Genomic DNA, 19,787 nt, shown 5'->3' on the forward strand with positions numbered 1-19,787 from the left:
TTTGGCTGATTTTTCATCTCATCGTTTATTTTAAATGAACTACTTTTTTAGTAATATTGACGAAAGCGAGTGGTTCTTGCATTGATTCTTGGTGTGTTTTCCATGGAATCTGCCGATGGATTCCAGAAAATTGAGCCACAAGTTTATTGATATTATCAAATGATGGTCACAATTTTTGAATCTGTAATTTCAAATTAGACTTTAAGCTTGATTTTTAGCTCAAGTCAAAAAGCAAATGTTTCTCTTTACCATTCAAGTCTAATCTAATGTTTATCTCTTTAGAAACTCCAATTGAACTCATCGAAAGATTATTGTTTCAACAGTGCTTTTCTTATTTGAATTTTCCTCTCAATTGGTAGCTTGGTTCAATTTGAATTTAAAGGAATCAACACTATTAAAGTTGTCCAGTTTGGTCAGAATCGCAGGGTTCTTGCATCAAGATTTGGTGAATCCAATGATATTGAATGTAAATTGACATTTGACAATGGAAAAGATGAACTGAAAGGTTGGGCTTGAAATCAATTAATAACTTGATAATGATTTGACTGTGCGATGCTGGTTATTCTTGATCAATTGAAAATGCCAGTTGATTAAATTGCTCTGCAATAATGTTGAGTAGATGTGAGGGAAAATTGAAACGGTGAAAAGAAGATTAACTCTTGAACAAATTGGTAATGATGATGAAATTGAATAATCCTCTGCTTTGGACAACTAATAATCATTTTTTATCAATTTTTGCACCATCACATGATTTTTCTTCATTCCGTTGTAAGAATAGTGAATCAAACCATTACTTCTTTACACTTGGAATTCGAATCAGTCGAATCAATGTTGTTTCTTTGCTAGTTCTTAAACCAACGAAGGAGACCAACTCTTAGGACAATCGTAATTTTTACATTTCACATTAGTCAGCACAACATTTTGTCCAATTCAAGACTCTCAATTTAATACTTGGGAATGTCCAACAATTTCATCAACTCAAGTCTTTGCTGCTGCTGAAAAAGGTTGCATTTTAATTTCAATCAATTCGTCATCAACCTTTACCGGAAAACACAAAAAAACGTAAAGCCTCATTCTTAGATTGAAAAAGCATGAGAAGAGCATAATTACTAGAAGCTGATCAAGTTAATGATGAAATTGCTCCATAAAGTCAAGAACATCTTATCTATGGCAAATCAATCAGGGTAACCTATGAAAAATCAGTAGTCAATTTATGCTAACAAAGCAGGTCAAATATTGGGTTGTCCCGTTTGAAACCTGCTATTTTTGACTAAAACTACACAAACTAAACAAAATTTTATCAATATGCCTATTAGAGGTGAATTGGTTTATTCAAGGATTTAAGTAAATGAGAAACTTTTTTCAATATTCATTATTCAATATTTTTCAAATTTCCGTTAACGACTGGTTTTCCGATTAGGCTCATGGTTACCAACAAAAATTGATTAGCCGTTTTGTACCCAATGCAAGTGAAAAACGTGGTGAAAAACTGTAACATGGCGGCCATGGTCTATGATGACTTACAATCTCAATGATTCTATTGGTAATTGTTTGAGTAATGTAACTTGAAATGATGAAAAATGATGAAAATTGAAACTTCATAATCTAAGTACATGCGAATTGAACATTGTCTTTTGTTGTGGTAAAGAAAACTTCAAATTGTTAGACCTTGAACCTGAATTGATAAACTAACTCAGCCTCACAAGGAGGAAATTAATAAAATCAGAAACTTAAGGGCCGATTTCAAACGGAACAACCTAATAATTCAGAGAAAAAAATTCAAAGATAGTCCAATTCAATATTATCCAATATCCGTGAGTCTACACTTTACAAGGAAACAGTTCCAGATTTATGCACGAAAAGTCCAACTTCGGCTACTTTGAGAACAGAACAGTAAAACGTGAATGGATAGCTTAAATTAGAAACAAATTTTCGGTAAACACGCTTTTCGATTCATCAGATGATTCAATTCGAAGATGAAACTTAACGCCACTTTTGGATTTCGATGTTTAAGATAAAATAAAATAATAAACTCGAGAATATTCGAACAAATTTTTCATATAAACTGAGTCAAGGCAGGAAACTTACGACTCAAGTCCAGAAAATTTAATCTAATAGATAAATGGAAATCTTAAAAATCTTAAATAAAGAAAAAAATCGACAAAAAAATGAACAGAATCGGTAAAAATTGCAGCTCATCCCAACCTAAGAACTGAACACATTGGAAAAGCAGAAATGTTGATAAACTGAACCTATCAACTATCAAACTCAAGACTAAGCAATTTATTAGTGAAAACAGCAAAAAAGGCAAAAATTATCGTTTCCAGGTTAACCAAAAGAGCAAATCGTCAACTCAATTATGATTAATAATCAAAACGATTGAATTGAAACATTGAACAAATAATTAACTTGATCATTGTTGACAAAAAGCAAAGTAGATCATGAAACACTGAACACTTGAACCAACCAACTGAAGAGTCGTCGGGCGATATTGGAATGGCAAAAATAGTAAATCAATAGCAATGGACAATTGAACGAGAAACACCGAAAAGAAAATCACAAATAACACAATTTTGAAACATTGAATAAAAATTGATTGATTTTGTTGATTCAATGAAATGATGGAAATGATGTAAACTGATAAATTGTAAAAATAATTTTATAGATAATGTTGAAAACCAATGAGATAAATAAAAGTTGAACTCAAACAGCGCAGTCCTCGACTTCTTATAGGCCAACTTCAATCATTTACTTTCTATTCTTTTCTTCTCTTTCTCTTCTTCTTCATCCTCATCCTCATCCTCATCTTCATCTCCATCTTTAGCATCGACATCATCATCTTGGAAATGAGCAAAAATGGCGATCTTGAATTACTCAATTTGCGATTCTCTTTCTTTGTTTCACTCGATTTTAACCAATTTTTCCAATTCTTTCATTACAATTTCATTAATCATCATTATTGGAAGCTATTAATTGTCCACTTAATATTGTCAAATTGTTGTTAATGGTGAAGCCTGATACAATCAGGAATCATTAACTAACCAACAATGAAACCTTTTCAACTTAAAAAAGTCATTAATAATTGTTGAAGGTAAAAGAAACAATTAAATGGTGAAATCGGAAACAAAAAGTTTTTCTCAAAAAAAATTCTCAAAAATTGGTCAATTTTCAGTTTAAAATTCATCTCATTATCTTGATCAAGTTGCTACCCACGGAGGTTAATGGCGAGATAAAGAGTTGATCGTTTAAATGAGCTTAAATGCGCCAGTAATTATGAAACATCTTCACCATCAAGTCTTTTTTATGTTTAGCAATTAAAGATTCACACATTTAACGCAAGCTTGATTAAAATTAATGAGAGGAAATTGAAATTACAAGTTTAACTTGCATGTTTCCTTAAAACTGAAAAAAGGTCCAAAATGTCTGTCCGTCTTTTTTCTTCTGCCATTTTTCATCTGCTATTATCATCTTATTACGTACATCGTATTATGTTTAAAGGCTAGCAATTATTTCAATGGTAGGCTCAGAGATTTCGCATTAATTAATTGTAATAAAATGCGAAATGATAACTTGAAATTAACAGGCATCCAGGAAAAGGAAAACTGCTTAAAGTGTTTGTCAGCTGCGATCAACCATTCAATTCGGACGTTAGATTGGGGTATTGATGATTTATAATGACACTTTCAGTTTACATCAAATTGATTAGGGTTGAGTTTAGGTAATGGTTATGAAGATAATGATGAGGCTGAAGATGAGGTTAAGGATGCCAATGAAATCTGTATTTAGCCTTTTTCCATCGTCTTATTAAATGTTACTTTTGCCTTCCAATGTTTGGTTATTTGCTTACATCCACTGTTTACTTTGTTAACCTCAAAGGGAAAGTTGAAGGTTACTGTTGAAATTAAAAGTGTCTATTAATTTTAGCAGACCAAATGTATGTTAGTATCGCATTAAATTATGATTACTTGTTGATCTATTTTCATACCTTTTCCTCTTTTTTGTGGCTCAATAGTCAGATAACGGTCAAGGTTAACCTTGTAGATGTTCATCACTTACTAAGATTGAGACTTCATTTGGCCTTTTGTTTCATTTTTGGTTCCTCTTTGGTTTTATGTTGACTTGATGTTCCCTTGTTGTATTTAAATCACGGTAAGGTGAAACATTGTATCTCTTGGCTGTTCCATTACTACCATTGTATATGTTGGCTGGTTGTGATTATTTACGGTTTTTCATTTACCTGAATCTATTAGGTCATCCGGTATAGTTTTCCCCTTGGTATGAAGGAATGACTTTTTGATGGATTTTAAACGCCTAATGAACTTATCAGGCTTTAAAACAAATATACCTAGAGAGAAAACGCGTTCGAACTTAATCATCTCAGTGCGCAGGCTCCTTATTCAAAAATCACAATTTTTACGACTTTTCGCCATAAATTGTTCAACAATTCGCTCCACATGCATGTTTTTCGAGGTTTGAAAGGATTAATCAGTAGCCAGAGAATACATCTTGAATATAATGAGCAAAAAAGATTACAAAATAACCTGAAACAATTGTTGTTCTGACGTTGAATGTGATCTTGAATCAGCCCACAACGTGAGTACAGGCGAACTGAGGGACACTGTCAATTCGTTGTCACTTTTCTGATTCGGATAGAATTCCACCATAGAATGTGTGGTATCAAAAGAATTCTTAGACCTTCAAAAAACATTCTGAGCAGAAACCTGATCTCTATCTGTAAACGCAACCCTTAAAATTTGAATGAGAAGCCACTTACTCCATTTTCAAGCTGTACTGCGTTCTGACCACTATTGATGCCGTTTTATGAGCCCTAAGGGAACAATCTTAGCATCATTTAATAGACACATATCATGGCTTCTCATCGTCACAGAAACAATAAATTTCCCTGCTAGCTCGTATGAGTTATAGCAATTTTTCGAACTTTTGTCATTCCAAAAATTTAATTTTTTTTGGAATCATTTACAGTTGTTCATGAATTGCACAAAATAATGATCATGTACAGGGTTGATGATGATAACAGTGATGTTATCTGGTCTCGCGAATGCGAAAACATTGAATTCGTCACAAAAAAATATCATCTTCATACCGAGGGGAAAACTATACCGGATGACCTAATATATTAAATTTATAATTATGATTACTAGTGAAAAAGGATTTAAGAATAACATTTGCTTAATCAAATCTTTTGTTCTTCTTGAGCTTAAATTCGCCAGTAATTAATAACCATCTTCAAGTCTTTTTTGTGCAGTGCAATTAAAGATTCACACATTTAACGCAAGCTTGATTAAAATTAATGAGAGGAAATTGAAATTACAAGTTTAACCTGAATGTTACCTTAAAACTGAAAAAAGGTCCAAAATGTTTGTCAGTTTTTTTTCTTCTGCCATTTTTCATCTGCTATTATCATCTTATTATCTATACAAAGGATAGCAATTATTTCAATGGTAGGCTCACAGATTTTGCATTAGTTAAATGTAATAAAATGCGAAATGATAACTTGAAATTAACAGGCATCCAGGAAAAGGAAAAGTGGTTAAAGTGTTTGGCAACTGCGATCAACCATCCAATTCGGACGTTAGACTGGGGTATTGATGATTTATAATGACACTTTCAGTTTGCATCTAATTGATTAAGGTTGAGTTCAGGTAATGGTCATGAAGATAATGATGAAATCTGTATTCAGCTTTTTTCCATCGTATTATTAAATTTTTCTTGTGTCTTTCAATGATTGGTTATTTGCTTGAGTCCACTGTTTAATTTGTTAACCAAAGGGAAAGTTGAAGGTTACTGTTGAAATTAAAAGTGTCTATTAATTTTAGCAAACCAAATGTATATTAGTATCTCATTAAATTATGATTACTTGTTGATCTATTCTCATACCTTTTCCTCTTTTTTTGTGGCTCAATAGTCAAATAACGGTCAAGGTTAATCTTTTAAAGGTTCATCATTCACTGGGTTTAAGATGGAATCTTTATTTGAGCTTTTGTTTCTTTTTTGTTTCCTTTTTGGTTCCTCTTTGGTTCCTCTTTGGTTTTATGTTCCCTTGTTGTATTTTAATCACGGTAAGGTGAAACATTGTACCTCTTGGCTGTTCCTTTAATGTATGTTGGCTGGTTGCGATTATTCACGATCATTAATTACATTTACCTGAATATATTTTAAATTTAACATTTGCTTTTAATTAAGTCTCTTTTGTTCTTCTTTTGTTTGGCCTTTCGCTTTTCTTGATAGTGAGATTGGTTGTTAGATTAACGTTACAATCCAACGTTTTGCACGCATTAGATTTATTACAAAACCATGTCTCTTTTTTACCACAGCTTTAATCCACACTTTTGTATTACTTTCTCGGCATTTTCCAAATGATTTAGGTAAATTTTATATTAGGACTCGAGATGCAATTGCCAGGTCTTTAAGATTGAATCAATGGAACCTAATAGACGGAAAAAATATAAATAATTAGTAAGTCTTAAACCAAATTCCAATTGTCTCGACTGATGAATCCAAAAGTCATTCATGAAGATTCACAGTGAGGATAGAGTTGACCAAAGATTCATAAGAAAACTAATACAAAAAGGAAACATAATTTCTCAATATTTCAACTGATTGTAAGACATTTGTTCTAATTAAAACAATGAAGCAAAAAAATAATAAAAATAAAGGAACTCAAATAAGCGACTCTAATGAAATCAAATGCATGAGCCAGTGAATAATACTGTTTTGTTCAACAGCAATTTAAAAATAAAAGCGCCATCTCTTGCAGTATAAGAATAGGTTTAGTTTTAAATCGTACTTTTAGATGGAGTTACATAACTCAGGTTTTGATTGTTACCAAGAGATGGAGTTATTATACAGAAATAAAAATTGTTGAAAATAAACCAATTTTTCTCGTTCTTCCTCTTTTCATCTTGCTAGACTTCTAGATTTTAGCTATTAGTCTAATTAGATTTTTAGTTTAGCCTAAAATGTCTAATAAAAACCTGAAAGTCAGCAATGTGATCAGGACTCCGAATTAGACATGAAACTGCAGTCTAATCTAGTTTAGCCTTTTGTGATGCATTCGCAGCTCATTGATTTTTAAGATCGTTTTGCTGATGCTTCATCTTATCGTTTGAATCAACTAATTTTTCAATAAAACGATGAAGATATTGATAGAAGCAAGTGTTTCTTTCATTGATTCTTGCAGTGTTTTCCATGGAATCTGCCGATGGATTCCAGAAAATTGAGCCACAAGTTGATTGATATTATCAAATGATGGTCACAATATTTGAATCTGTAATTTCAAATTAGACTTCAAGCTTGAATTTTAGCTCAAGTCAAAAAGCAAATGTTTCTCTTTACCATTCAAGTCTAATCTAATGTCTATCTCTTTAGAAACTCCAATTGAACTCATCGAAAGATTATTGTTTCAACAGTGCTTTTCTTATTTGAATTTTCCTTTCAGTTGGTATCTTGGTTCAATTTGAATTGAAAGGAATCGACAGAATTATGTATTGGTCAGAATCGCAGGGTTATTGCATCAAGATTTGGTAAATCCAATGATATTGAATAAGAATTGCCATTTGACAATGAAATGGATGAACTGAAAGGTTGGGTTTAAACTTGATAATGATTTGACAGTGCGATGCTTGTTATTCTTGATCAATTGAAAATGCCAGTTGATTAACTTGCTCTGCAATAATGTTGAGTAGATGTGAGGGAAAATTGAAATGGTGAAAAGAAGATTAACTCTTGAACAAATTGGTAATGATTAAATTGAAACATTGAACAAATAATTAACTTGATCATTGTTGATAAAAAGCAAAGTCGATCATGAAACACGGAACACTTGAACCAACCAACTGAAGAATCGTCGGGCGAAAATGGAATGGCAAAAATAGTAAATCAATAGCAATGGACAATTGAACGAGAAATACCGAAAAGAAAATCACAAATCACACAATTTTGAAACATTGAATAAAAATTGATTGATTTTGTTGATTCAATGAAATGATGGAAATGATGTAAACTGATAAATTGTAAAAATAATTTTATAGATAATGTTGAAAACCAATGAGATAAATAAAAGTTGAACTCAAACAGCGCAGTCCTCGACTTTTTATAGGCCAACTTCAATCATTCACTTTCTATTCTTTTCTTCTCTCTTTCTTCTCTTTCTCTTCTTCTTCATCCTCATCCTCATCCTCATCCTCATCTTCATCTTCATCTTTAGCATCGACATCATCACCTTGGAAATAAGCAAAAATGGCGATCTTGAATTACTCAATTTGCGATTCTCTTTCTTTGTTTCACTCGATTTTAACCAATTTTTCCAATTCTTTTCATTACAATTTCATTAATCATCATTATTGAAAGCTATTAATTGTCCACTTAATATTGTCAAATTGTTGTTAATGGTGAAGCCTGATACAATCAGGAATCATTAACTAACCAACAATGAAACCTTTTCAACTTAAAAAAGTCATTAATAATTGTTGAAGGTAAAAGAAACAATTAAATGGTGAAATTGGAAACAAAAAGTTTTCTCAAAAAATTGTACAAAAATTGGTCAATTTTCAGTTTAAAATTCATCTCATTATCTTGATCAACTTGAGCCCGCAAAGGTTAATAATAATAATGGCGAAATTAAGAGTTGTTCGTTTAAATAAGCTTAAATTCGCCATTAATTATGGACCATCTTCAAGTCTTTTTTGTGCAGTGCAATTAAAGATTCACACATTTAACGCAAGCTTGTATAAAATTAATGAGACAAAATTGAAATTACAAGTTAACCTTAAAACTGGCGGAAAGGTCCAAAATTTCTGTCAGTTTTTTTCTTCTGCCATTTTTCATCTGCTATTATCATCTTATTATATGTACAAAGGCTAGTAATTATTTCAATGGTAGGCTCAGAGATTTTGCATTAATTAATCGTAATAAAATGCGAAATGATAACTTGAAATTAACAGGCAATCAGGAAAAAGAAAACTGGTTAAAGTGTTTGTCAGCTGCGATCAACCATTCAATTCGGACGTTAGATTGGGGTATTGATGATTTATAATGACACTTTCAGTTTACATCAAATTGATTAGGGTTGAGTTTAGGTAATGGTTATGAAGATAATGATGAGGCTGAAGATGAGGTTAAAGATGCCAATGAAATCTGTATTTAGCTTTTTTCCATCATTCGGTTATTCGCTTAAATCCACTGTTTACTTTTTTAACCTCAAAGGGAAAGTTGAAGGTTACTGTTGAAATTAAAAGTGTCTATTAATTTTAGCAAACCAAATGTATATTAGTATCTCATTAAATTATGATTACTTGTTGATCTATTTTCATACCGTTTCCTCTTTTTTGTAGCTCAATAGTCAAATAACGGTCAAGGTTAACCTTTTAAAGGTTCATCATTCACTGGGTTTAAGATGGAGACTTTATTTGACCTTTTCTTTCTTTTTTGTCTTATGTTTTCGCTTCATGTTGACTTTATGTTCCCTTGTTGTATTTTAATCACGGTAAGGTGAAACATTGTATCTCTTGGCCGTTCCATTATGTTCCATTAGGTATAAATTGGCTGGTTGCGATCATTCACGATTAATAATTACATTTACCTGAATCAATAGGAAATTTATAATCATGATTGGTAGCGAAATGAGATGTAACGAATAACATTTGCTCTAATCAAGTCTCTTTTGTTCTTCTACTGTTGGCCTTTCGCTCTTCTTGATAGTGAGATTGTTGTTAGATTAAGGTTACAATCCAGCGTTTTTCACACATTAGATCTGTTACAAAAGCATATCTCTTATTATCAAAGCTTAAATCCACGCTTTTGCAATACTTACTCAGCGATTTCCAAATGATTTAGGTGAATTTTCCATTGAGACTCGAGATGTGATTTCCGATGGCTTTTAAATTGAATCAATGGAACCTAATATACGAAAAGAATATAAATAATTAATAAGTATTAAACCAATCTTTAATTTTTCTCGACTGATGAATCCAAAAGTCATCCATGAAGATTCACAGTGAGGATAGAGTTGACCAAAGATTCATAAGAAAACCAATAAAAAAAGGAAACATAATTTCTCAATATTCAACCGATTATTAGTAAATTGTTTTAAAACAAAATAAATGATAAAAAACAAAGCAATTAAATTAATAAGGCGACTATAATGAAATCAAACCAAAGAGTAGCAAGAGATAGCACGAGAATTGAAGACCTCAAATTGAGATAAAGAGTTCTCGTAGGGGTTGATAGATGGGTCTGATGGAAGGAAAGAAAAGAAAGGGAAAAAGAAAGTAAGAAATAAGAATTGTAAAAATTATAAAAAAATTATCTTCTAATTTGAAGAAATCATTCAAAGAGGTTAATTTTTTCTTTCTTTTTCCCTTTCTTTTCTTTCCTTCCATCAGACCCATCTATCAACCCCTACGAGAACTCTTTATCTCGATTTGAGGTCTTCCATTCTCATGCAGTCTCTTGTTACTCTTTGAATCAAACGGATTAGCCGGTGAGCAAAACCGTTTTGTTCAACAGCGCCATCTCTTGCAGTAAAATAACAAGTTAAACTTAGTTTTATATTGTACTTATAGATGGAGATACATTAATACAACTCATGTTTCGATTCTCACCAAGAGATGGAGATATTATACAGAAATAAAAATGTTGAAAATGAACCAATTTTTCTCGTTTTTCATCCTTTCATCTTCAATTCAAGTAAATCTTTCATCTAGACAGAATAGCCTTTGCTTAAGCACTAAAAACTCTAATAATTAGATTAAAGTCATTCTTATGCAATATTTTCCATCCCTGTAATTAGACTGGGAAACAATTAATGAAATAAATAATAATATCGTGAATATTGATATAAAAATTCGTAAAAATTTTAATCATTTTATAAAATAATCTTCATTTGAATAAACTCTGTTGATTGAATGGCAAATTTTTCATTTTTCATCACAAATTGCGTTTCACAAAATGGAAGGTAAAATAAACAAAACTTGAAAAATTAATCATTGCTCACAAATAAGATGAGTAAATACACAATACGATTAAAAAATATTAATAGATTAACCATGTTATTCAATAAAATGGTTGAGCAATTGAAAACTGTTAAGAATTCATTTTTTCTTATTTTCCTTTTTCTTTCTCTTTTCAAAGCATCTTTCATCATTCACTCCACCACAAGACTTACCTTTGATAAAAGATGAAAAACTGGAATAATTTAATCGGGAAAAGGTATTATCATGAATACCTTTCTCATCATTTTTCATCCCTTTTCATCAGAATGCATTTAATGAACTAATCCAAAATTAAATCATAATCATGGTCAATTCATCATTTTAAACTCAATTTCATTATTTTCAGTTTAATTTGAAATTGATGTTCAGGAAAAGTTGAAAAGAAAAGTCATCTTTTCTCGATTCTCTTCACAAAACAGTTTGTCAAATGATTGATTATCTAATAATTTAATCATAATATTTATTACAACTTTTTACTAACAAAATGAACACAACAATCAATAAAGTGGCGAAAAGAAAATCAACTTTTCTCATTCAATTCACCAACAATGCGAGCTCAACTTTTGAATTACGATAAAAATGAACATAAGAATTGGATGAAACAAACTGTCCAATAATAATCAATACTAGAAGCATGATTAAGAAGAAAATTTACGATTAAAACTTTTCATTGTTGATTAACTTTTGCAATAAATTCTGTAATTGTTCAGGTAAATGGTTCATCATTAATCATGACTGGTTACTGAAAGTGATTCCAATGAAGAATGAAAGGAAAATTCTTGTAATTCATTTTCTCATGAGAATTGAAACAATTTTGAACAGTTTAAAAACGATAAACTGTTGATATCGATTGAGAAACGACAATTGAAGAAATGAAAAGTTATTAAAATGCCATGAAAACTTCTGGATTCACTGAGAAATGTTCAACTTGGGATAAAGAATTTTGATTTTTCTGAAGAAGAAAAGTGATTCAAAGACAAATGGTTACGGAACATTTGAGGTTATTAAAAGACTCAATTAATGCCAATTTGATTTTCGTAATTGAACTATTGGTGAAATGAGTTTAATGCATGAAAAAAAGATTCATAAACTGAACAGAATGAGCTTGTTTTACAATTCGCAAATGTAAACTCAACTTTTTTGCATTTACATTGCTTTTGCATTTCAACAATTTACATTTTAAACAGATTCAAATGTTAACAACATTATTACATTTAATCATTGTAAGTTTTATTAGTTTTTGTTAATTTATTCACAAACGCAAATTTTCTTCTTCTTTTCATCGTGTTTTTTGTTTCATCTGTTAAGCAAAACATTTTGATAAACTGAATAATCAAGTTATCAGAAAATGAAAATGAAACTAAATTTCCACTAGAATCATCTAAACTGATTTTACGATAATTTGAATAATATAATGTTGAATTGATAGCGATTAAGGCTCAATCTTGCACCACAATTCAATCCAACAGAATCAGGAAACAGAATCAATAGTAACTCAAAAATTCAAAGAATGAAGACCAAACGAAAAGAATGAACTGACTGACATGGAATTTCTCGTTATGAGAATGTTAGATGAATCATACTTAGCGTATTAATCTAATCCTTTTTCGAAAAATGCTTCATTTTCGAGTTACCTGGAGTACCAGCTAACTTCAGATTCAAGCATTTGAAGTTCGCATTGCCACTCGGAGTATAATATCGTTTAAATCCATGAAAAACTTTTGGATTCGTGAGAATAGATAAAACTCTTTTTCCGAAAAAATCTTTTCATTATTAAGGCAATTTAACTGAATCCAAATTTTGTGAACAAAAAATATCCAAAACTAGCCATTTGATTTTATCGTAAAGTAGACCAAAAAAGCTTCGAGTAGAGTCCAACTCATGGAATGAATAAAATCATTGAATCAGTTTTCTTTTTTTCACAATTTGAAAAGTTCCAACTTGAGATAAAATGAAATGATGAAAAGTCTAAAAGGAATGATAAAACTCGAGTGAAACAATTTGTCACAATTTAACAATAGAAGCGATAAAAAATAGATTCCATTTGAAGTCGCAGAGATTTGATTTTATCAAATTAAAGAATCAAATTATTCTCAACTTTCAACTTGCCTAGTGATTCAAATGCTGGGAAAATGTGTTAAACTGAATAACAAATGATAATCTCAATTTAAATGATATTTTAATACATTTTCATCTTTACCATTCATCTTGATTCTATAAATGTTCATTTATATTTCGCTTCTTCTCTCAACTTTATCGTCTTACAATTTTCCCTCCCAGCAAATGCATATCACTTTACCATTATTTATGAATAATCTGCTTAAGAATTGTAAATGTAAAAGAAAAGATATTATTTTCGAACTTTATTCTTTCTCTTTTCTTTCAACAATTTATATTGCATTTTATGCTGAAAATTGGTGACAAAAATAACTAGCATTTCAAGACAAGAGCATCAATAATAATCCCAAATAACTAATAACCTGAACCATGATAATATTGATGATGTCAACAGAATGGAAAAGAAAAGAATATCGAAAAAAATATTTCATTTCTTTTATTCGCCTGATTATCTGTTCTCTGTATTAAAACAATAACTTGATGACAACATTATTTATAGTCTATCACTTTAGGGTTTGTTTAATGGTGATAAAAAACATGATAAAACTTTTTGAGTTTCTTCGAGTTTGGATTACAGATTTAAAATTGAACCAAAAATTTTGTGATGTTCTAAGAAAATGTTTATTCGAAGTCGATTGGTATTTATGAATAGATGATGAAGTCTTGAAGAATTGAATGGCTTGGAATTTCTCAGAAGTTCAGTGTTTTTCGATGTTGGAATGAAAGTGTTGAAATTAAATTGTTATTCGATCAAGAAAATGCAATATTCTTTTGGAATTATGCATTTCTTTTAACTGATAGCATTTTGACAATTGAATAGTTTCTCAATGTGAATCTCATGTCAAACTTGAATACATTTGCAACGAAAGTAATGACAGTTGATGGACAAATGGGTTATTCGTTTCGTTTTGGTTTTCAAATTTTAATAAAAAATTGATATTCTTTTTGTTTTTACACTTTTCGCTATTTTTCACTTGCTTAGTCTGGAAGATGCAGACTGGAAAAGGAAAGAAAAAGGTTTAAAATTTCGAATCTCATATTCTATTCTCACAGAATTTTCACTCCTTTTCCCTTTGGAATCGACCGTCAATACAAGCCTCGATTCTCTGTCATCTTTATTCTTCATATCAATAACTTTTCATCTCGAGACAGACACACGAAGATAGCACATCAAGTATGATGGAACCATAAATATGTTCATCAGTTTCTTTGCTCATCTAAATGTAAAGAATCTCAATAATCTCGACTCTTTTCTCTTCCATTCACTTTCAGGTCAAAACTTGAATTTTGTTCCAACTTTATTGCTCTCTTAATCTACCCTTTTTACACCTTATAATGGAAATCTATTGGAGAAATGCTATTCTCGTGAGAATTAAGATCTGAACTTTTCATTATCGACTTATAGTTTACTCAAGGATTGAATTTTGAGAAAATAAGAGATTGGACTTTATTCTTGGAAATCATGATTATCTAACCTTTGATGGTTTTTGTATTCAATACTTGAGTCGAGGCTTTTTTTCCTTCTTCACATCATCATAATCATCTTTATCCTGGTTCATTCATGATTGAAAAGTGCTCATTGTCCAGACTGGAAAAGAGGTGAAATGTAAATTTGAGAAATTCAATGTTCTTTCAGAGTTAATCCCAAGTTCAGTTATTGAAGTTTCCTTTTCAAAGTGCAATGAAATTATGAGAAGAAAATTGATTCAAATGTTCTTCACTTCATCGACTGTTTTCCCATTTTCAAGCTGTTTACTGGTTCCAAGCATTATTCAGTTTTCAGCTTATCACTTTGAGCACAAAATTGTATTTAAATCAAGTTGATTGGTGAATGCAACTTGAATTTCAATGCACCAAAAATATTGACCTTTTCAAGTCAATTTCAAAGGATGGCGAATAAGTTGAATACTTACTTTGAAACAAGTTTATTGTTCAACATTTTATCCTTTCTGAGCCACGTTTATTCTTTGCATTCATTTTATTAAATTAAATCATTTTCTGAATCAGTTCGCTTGAAAACTTGAAAGAATAAAGTTACTAAGTTATTCTTGAACCCTATTCTTAGTCGAACCTGAAGATTGACTGTTACAATATGATCTAATGTGATTCCCAACTAACTTTCAAGATGAATGCGAGGCAAACAGTTGAAGTATCATTTCATAGAGTAGAGCAAAGTCCAAGAGTCAGGCTTGACACATAATATGTTTAGATGGAGTGAAATAAATCTTAGCGAGTGAGTGAAGATTTGCTATGTTTCTGCCATTATTATAACGAGCTTGATGCATAAGAAGGAAAATATCATTTCTAATGAAAAACGTAGTTTAAATAATCTTAATTTAACTTTGATCATGCACTGCGATCACACAAATCGATTGCTATACCGTGAATCAAAGTCCACATTAATTTCCAATGCATTCTCCATACACAAATTGACAATTACTTTTGCAATTAAAATCATTTGTATTTAAGCTCAATAAGCAAAGAAAAGCTTAAAATGGCTCTTTAATGATCTCGTTTGTCTTATTTCACGAGGATCATAGCTTAACAGAAACCATTGAGATGCTATTTAGAAGGTTAGTTTAATTTCTTTCTGTCACAGAAACTTGGTTCTAGACTATTGTTGTGTCAAAAAGTTACATATCGAGGATAATTGCAATTAAACAACGTTTGCAATTGCGTTTGTCAAAGTTTACTTCTTACTTTTTTCTCGCGCAATTAACTACTTTTCTGATCATTTACAGATCGAGATTTACTTTGCAATTTAGTCATTTCATTATAGTCATCGAATAGTCAATATTAAAGAATTCAATTTACTGAACTCCAAAAGCTACTACAGCGCATTATAAATCTATTTCCTTATTAAAAACGTAACGATAAACAAAAATAACCAACAAAATGAAACAAGTTGAGCCTTGACAAACGAAAAACAATTTTCTCGAAGTATTGACTTTTTTAATCTTCAATAACTTTATGCTTATAAACATTATTAAAGTTAAATGATGTGTAAACACGCTCTTCAAAAGACTTTTTCATGAAAACGATTCTCGCTATCGGACTAAAACAGAAATGGAAGCATCAAGACGAATTTGTAAATAATCAAATTGCATGCAGTTGATGTTTGTGCAGGGCTGGAAATTCAATCTCACCCGAAACTCTATTTGAGTTTAAAATTCTCATTAATTATTCAGTCACTGAACAATCGTAGTTTTCATTACTTTCATTACTTGCTATCGTGAGTGAGTTGCTAGCATCCAGCAATAAATATGCTCATATTTACTCTCAGCATGACTGCAGAATCAGAATAGAAATTGTTTTTGTCTTTATTCAGCAAATTCAAAATTGACTTTCATTCCAAACAAGTGATGAAAATGCAGGGAAACGCACGAATGATATTTAAATGTAGTTCGTGCGTTAATTTAACTTTTCAATCAAAACTGTTGCCTTTAAATGCTAACCTGTTACAGCAGTAAACCTAGAAAAGTTAGTAAATCGAAAGCAAATTAACTTTTAATGGTCATCATGGGATTCGCTGACTTTAGATTGAGGTTACAATCGACGAAAATCAATACAAAAGTCAGTGATGACACCAGTTCTAGACCGAAAGTCACCTTATGCTGAATTTTACCAACTTCAATATTGATCAAGTAATCAACATCATTCTTAATGAGTCGCGAAAAACAAAAGTCTTTGTTATCAAATGAATTAATTGAGAGACATTAACTCGCTAATCAACATGAGAAGATCAATAGTAACGAATATAATACTCTGACAATAAGAATCAGTAAAAAGGCGAAATTCATTATTACCATATCAGCAGAATTTAGATAATCATCTGAAGGAAAGGAACGAAAAGTTCCATTATTATTAACAACATAATTATCCAAATGGAAAATCATTTAGGATATCAAATCAATGAAATGAAAACAAATTGAATCGCGAATCAATCTCTTCTCTTCTAAAACTCTTTCGATCAAAAGACATTTCACATGTTAATCCATGATAATTCCTCGCAATCAACAGAATAAATAGCAACAATTAAACGAAATGATCTTAAGCGCATCAAAGAATCTGTCACTTTAAATGGCAATAATTTGCATATCAAAACCAGTGTCATTATCAAATGAATCAACTTGAACTTTTGGAGGATTTATTTTGAAAATTGGTGATTCTGTTGTGGAAAAGTTGAAATTGTCTGAATACAAACAGAATGTTTAATGTTACTTGTTAGATGTTGAGGGAAAAAAAGAAAAGCAATAAAACATAATACCTTAACCAATAACATTCTCATCAAAATTCTGAACTCGATGAAACAATTTTCTCTTCTTTTTCTCTTCCAATTCATACTCCATCCGCAATGCAACTCAATAAACTCTACTCTTAACCTGAAGGCAAAACAAGGGAAAAGCCAAAAGTCGTAAAAAAGCAAGAATTCACATACGAGGTCATCAACAACAATCAGTTCAACAAAGTTGTAAGGTAAAGAGGAAAAAAATTGAAACCTCAAGAACAATAATGGACGACAAACAAACACAACAAGCTTGACCTGAATTTGTTGCTTTATTGCACAGCATAATGGTCAAGTTTGTGTCTCAATGTGACTCCATGTTAGGTGATAAAATGAAACGAAAAGATTAAAGTGATGATAATAATCATTAAAATGTTTCAGAATAAACCACCGAACAAGACAAATATCAAAGAGAGACGAAAAAGCCTCAAGCATTTTCACTCTTCTCATCCTTTATCATTATCGTTTTTATAAACTTCTCAATGAATCAGTTTAGCATCAACTTCACTCCCAGTAACAGGGAGTTTCTTTTCTAATTTTTATCGATAAACTTGTTATACTATTAACCTTAGTCAACTCTAAACTGAATAGAACTTATTTTTTCTTATTTCTCTTTTTTTTCGTTTGTTCCAAATGATATGACTGATCAAGTGATGAAATTAGTAGCAGATAATGAGTAGCAGTTGAGATAAAAGTGAAATTGCTTTTATTCATTGACATTTAATGTGATTACAGCTTGGAATTTATTTACTCGATTAATCAATTGAATTTAATTTCTCAAATTCATGTTTTTTTCTCGTTCATTTGATTAGTACAGAGTGATGAATAATGGAGATAAGTGCTTGGAGTAAATGTCAAGTGAAACTTGTTTCATCGCAAATGTCAATATTGGAAAGGCAAAGAAATTGCATTTTTTGTTCGATTAATAACTTCGATAAATGATTCAGAATTTTTCGTCAAGATTAATCAAAATTTTCTGTTACAATTCCATTGAAATGGGAATAATGAAATTCATCTTGAAGCAAAGTTTCTTTTCAATTCCATTCAACTATTCATCTGCAAAGCCATCTTTTGAAAAGAAAAATATTTTCTTTGTTATATTTTTTTTGCAAAATATGATTTCTGGGAATAGTCTTGCTGTACGGTGAGATATGATTTGATAACATTTCCTTTGATCAAGTGTTGAAATCTTTTCTACTAATTTTTCCTGTTTCATCAATCACCTCTTGTCCATTTCAGTGAATAATTTATGACTGCTTTTACACAAGATTATAGTGTGATCTCCTCAATCATTCATAAAGGTTAAGACTTTGAACAACTCAACAGCTTAATAGTTCAAATTATGAGCATTTCTGACGTTCATTTTCAGAATCTTTCTCTTTTCTCAATCATTTGTTTTTGAACTTCAACCATTTTATACAAATTCATTTTCTTTATTTATAGTAAATCAAATTGGGAACAAGAAAATCCATCTGGGAATTTACTCGATAATACTATAAAAATGAATGCTTAAAAATATTAAACTTTGTTTATTCTTTATCGATAAGTTGATATATTAATTTTGAAAAGTTGAACAATTATCATAGATCTGTTAAGAAAGATAGTCGAAAGGAGTCTTTCCTCGAAAATCGTAAGTCCAATAATCGTCATTAAAATGGATGTTAAGAAACAACAAAGTCAAAGTTTTTTAATTTCTGATTTCGTTCGTTTTTTTCTTTTAGTTTTCTTGGAATTGTTTGAAAGCTTTACTAACATTCAAAGTGCTAAAGAAATTAAATGGTAAATTATTAGGCTTAGGCGGATTTTAATTAATTTATGTGTAAGTGTTTTGTTTTTTTGTGAAGTTCAGTAAAATGACATCAATTCTGAGATTTGGAGGAAACCCGTAAACTCCATTATCATTATATTTTGATATCAGTTTCTCATGTAACATCATGAATATACAAAGGATTTTGATTTCAAAGTCTTTCTTTTCTTCTTTTTGCCACTTGATTGATGAAATCAATAGATGGTAACGATAGAAAAAGAAAAGGCTAAAAAATCATTTTTCATTCTGCACTTTGATACCAATATTCATATACAGATGAAAAGAAAATGTAATAATATTATCATTTTGGATAATATTGTTGCAGGGTAAAGCTGGAAGGAGTGTTGCAAAATGTTAACATTTCATTTCATGGTAACAATATCAATTGTTGATTGAAATGTTTTTGATTAAACAAATGATTGACAACAATCGATGGAGGAAAAAGTAGCAAATAACAGAAAAGTGTCTCAGTCAAAGAATAAAAGATTGAGAATATAAAGAAAAAGTTCATTTTCTAAATGAAAAATAACAATAGAACATCATTATCATGAATAATTACTGACCC

General features: G+C 30.5%; 1 long non-coding RNA gene across 2 annotated transcripts; it reads right to left on the reverse strand.

Moving 5' to 3' along the window:
• Positions 1–2,641: 2,641 nt before the first annotated feature.
• On the reverse strand, positions 2,642–10,327 carry LOC107361360 (uncharacterized). Of its 2 annotated transcripts, none has more exons than XR_016198178.1 (6): positions 9,833–10,327; positions 9,335–9,772; positions 5,899–9,260; positions 5,353–5,805; positions 3,986–4,243; positions 2,642–3,892 (listed from the first exon to the last, which is right to left on the reverse strand). It is a non-coding gene; the product is annotated as an uncharacterized LOC107361360 (long non-coding RNA). The 2 variants fall into 2 exon arrangements; XR_016198177.1 differs by having other exon boundaries at positions 5,899–9,241; positions 9,833–10,326.
• Positions 10,328–19,787: the final 9,460 nt, after the last annotated feature.

This window comes from Tetranychus urticae, chromosome 1, assembly GCF_039701765.1.
Source record: "Tetranychus urticae isolate SD_2017Ah chromosome 1, NJAU_TeUrti_SD_1.0, whole genome shotgun sequence".
In the NCBI taxonomy this organism is placed as follows: Eukaryota; Metazoa; Arthropoda; class Arachnida; order Trombidiformes; family Tetranychidae; genus Tetranychus; species Tetranychus urticae.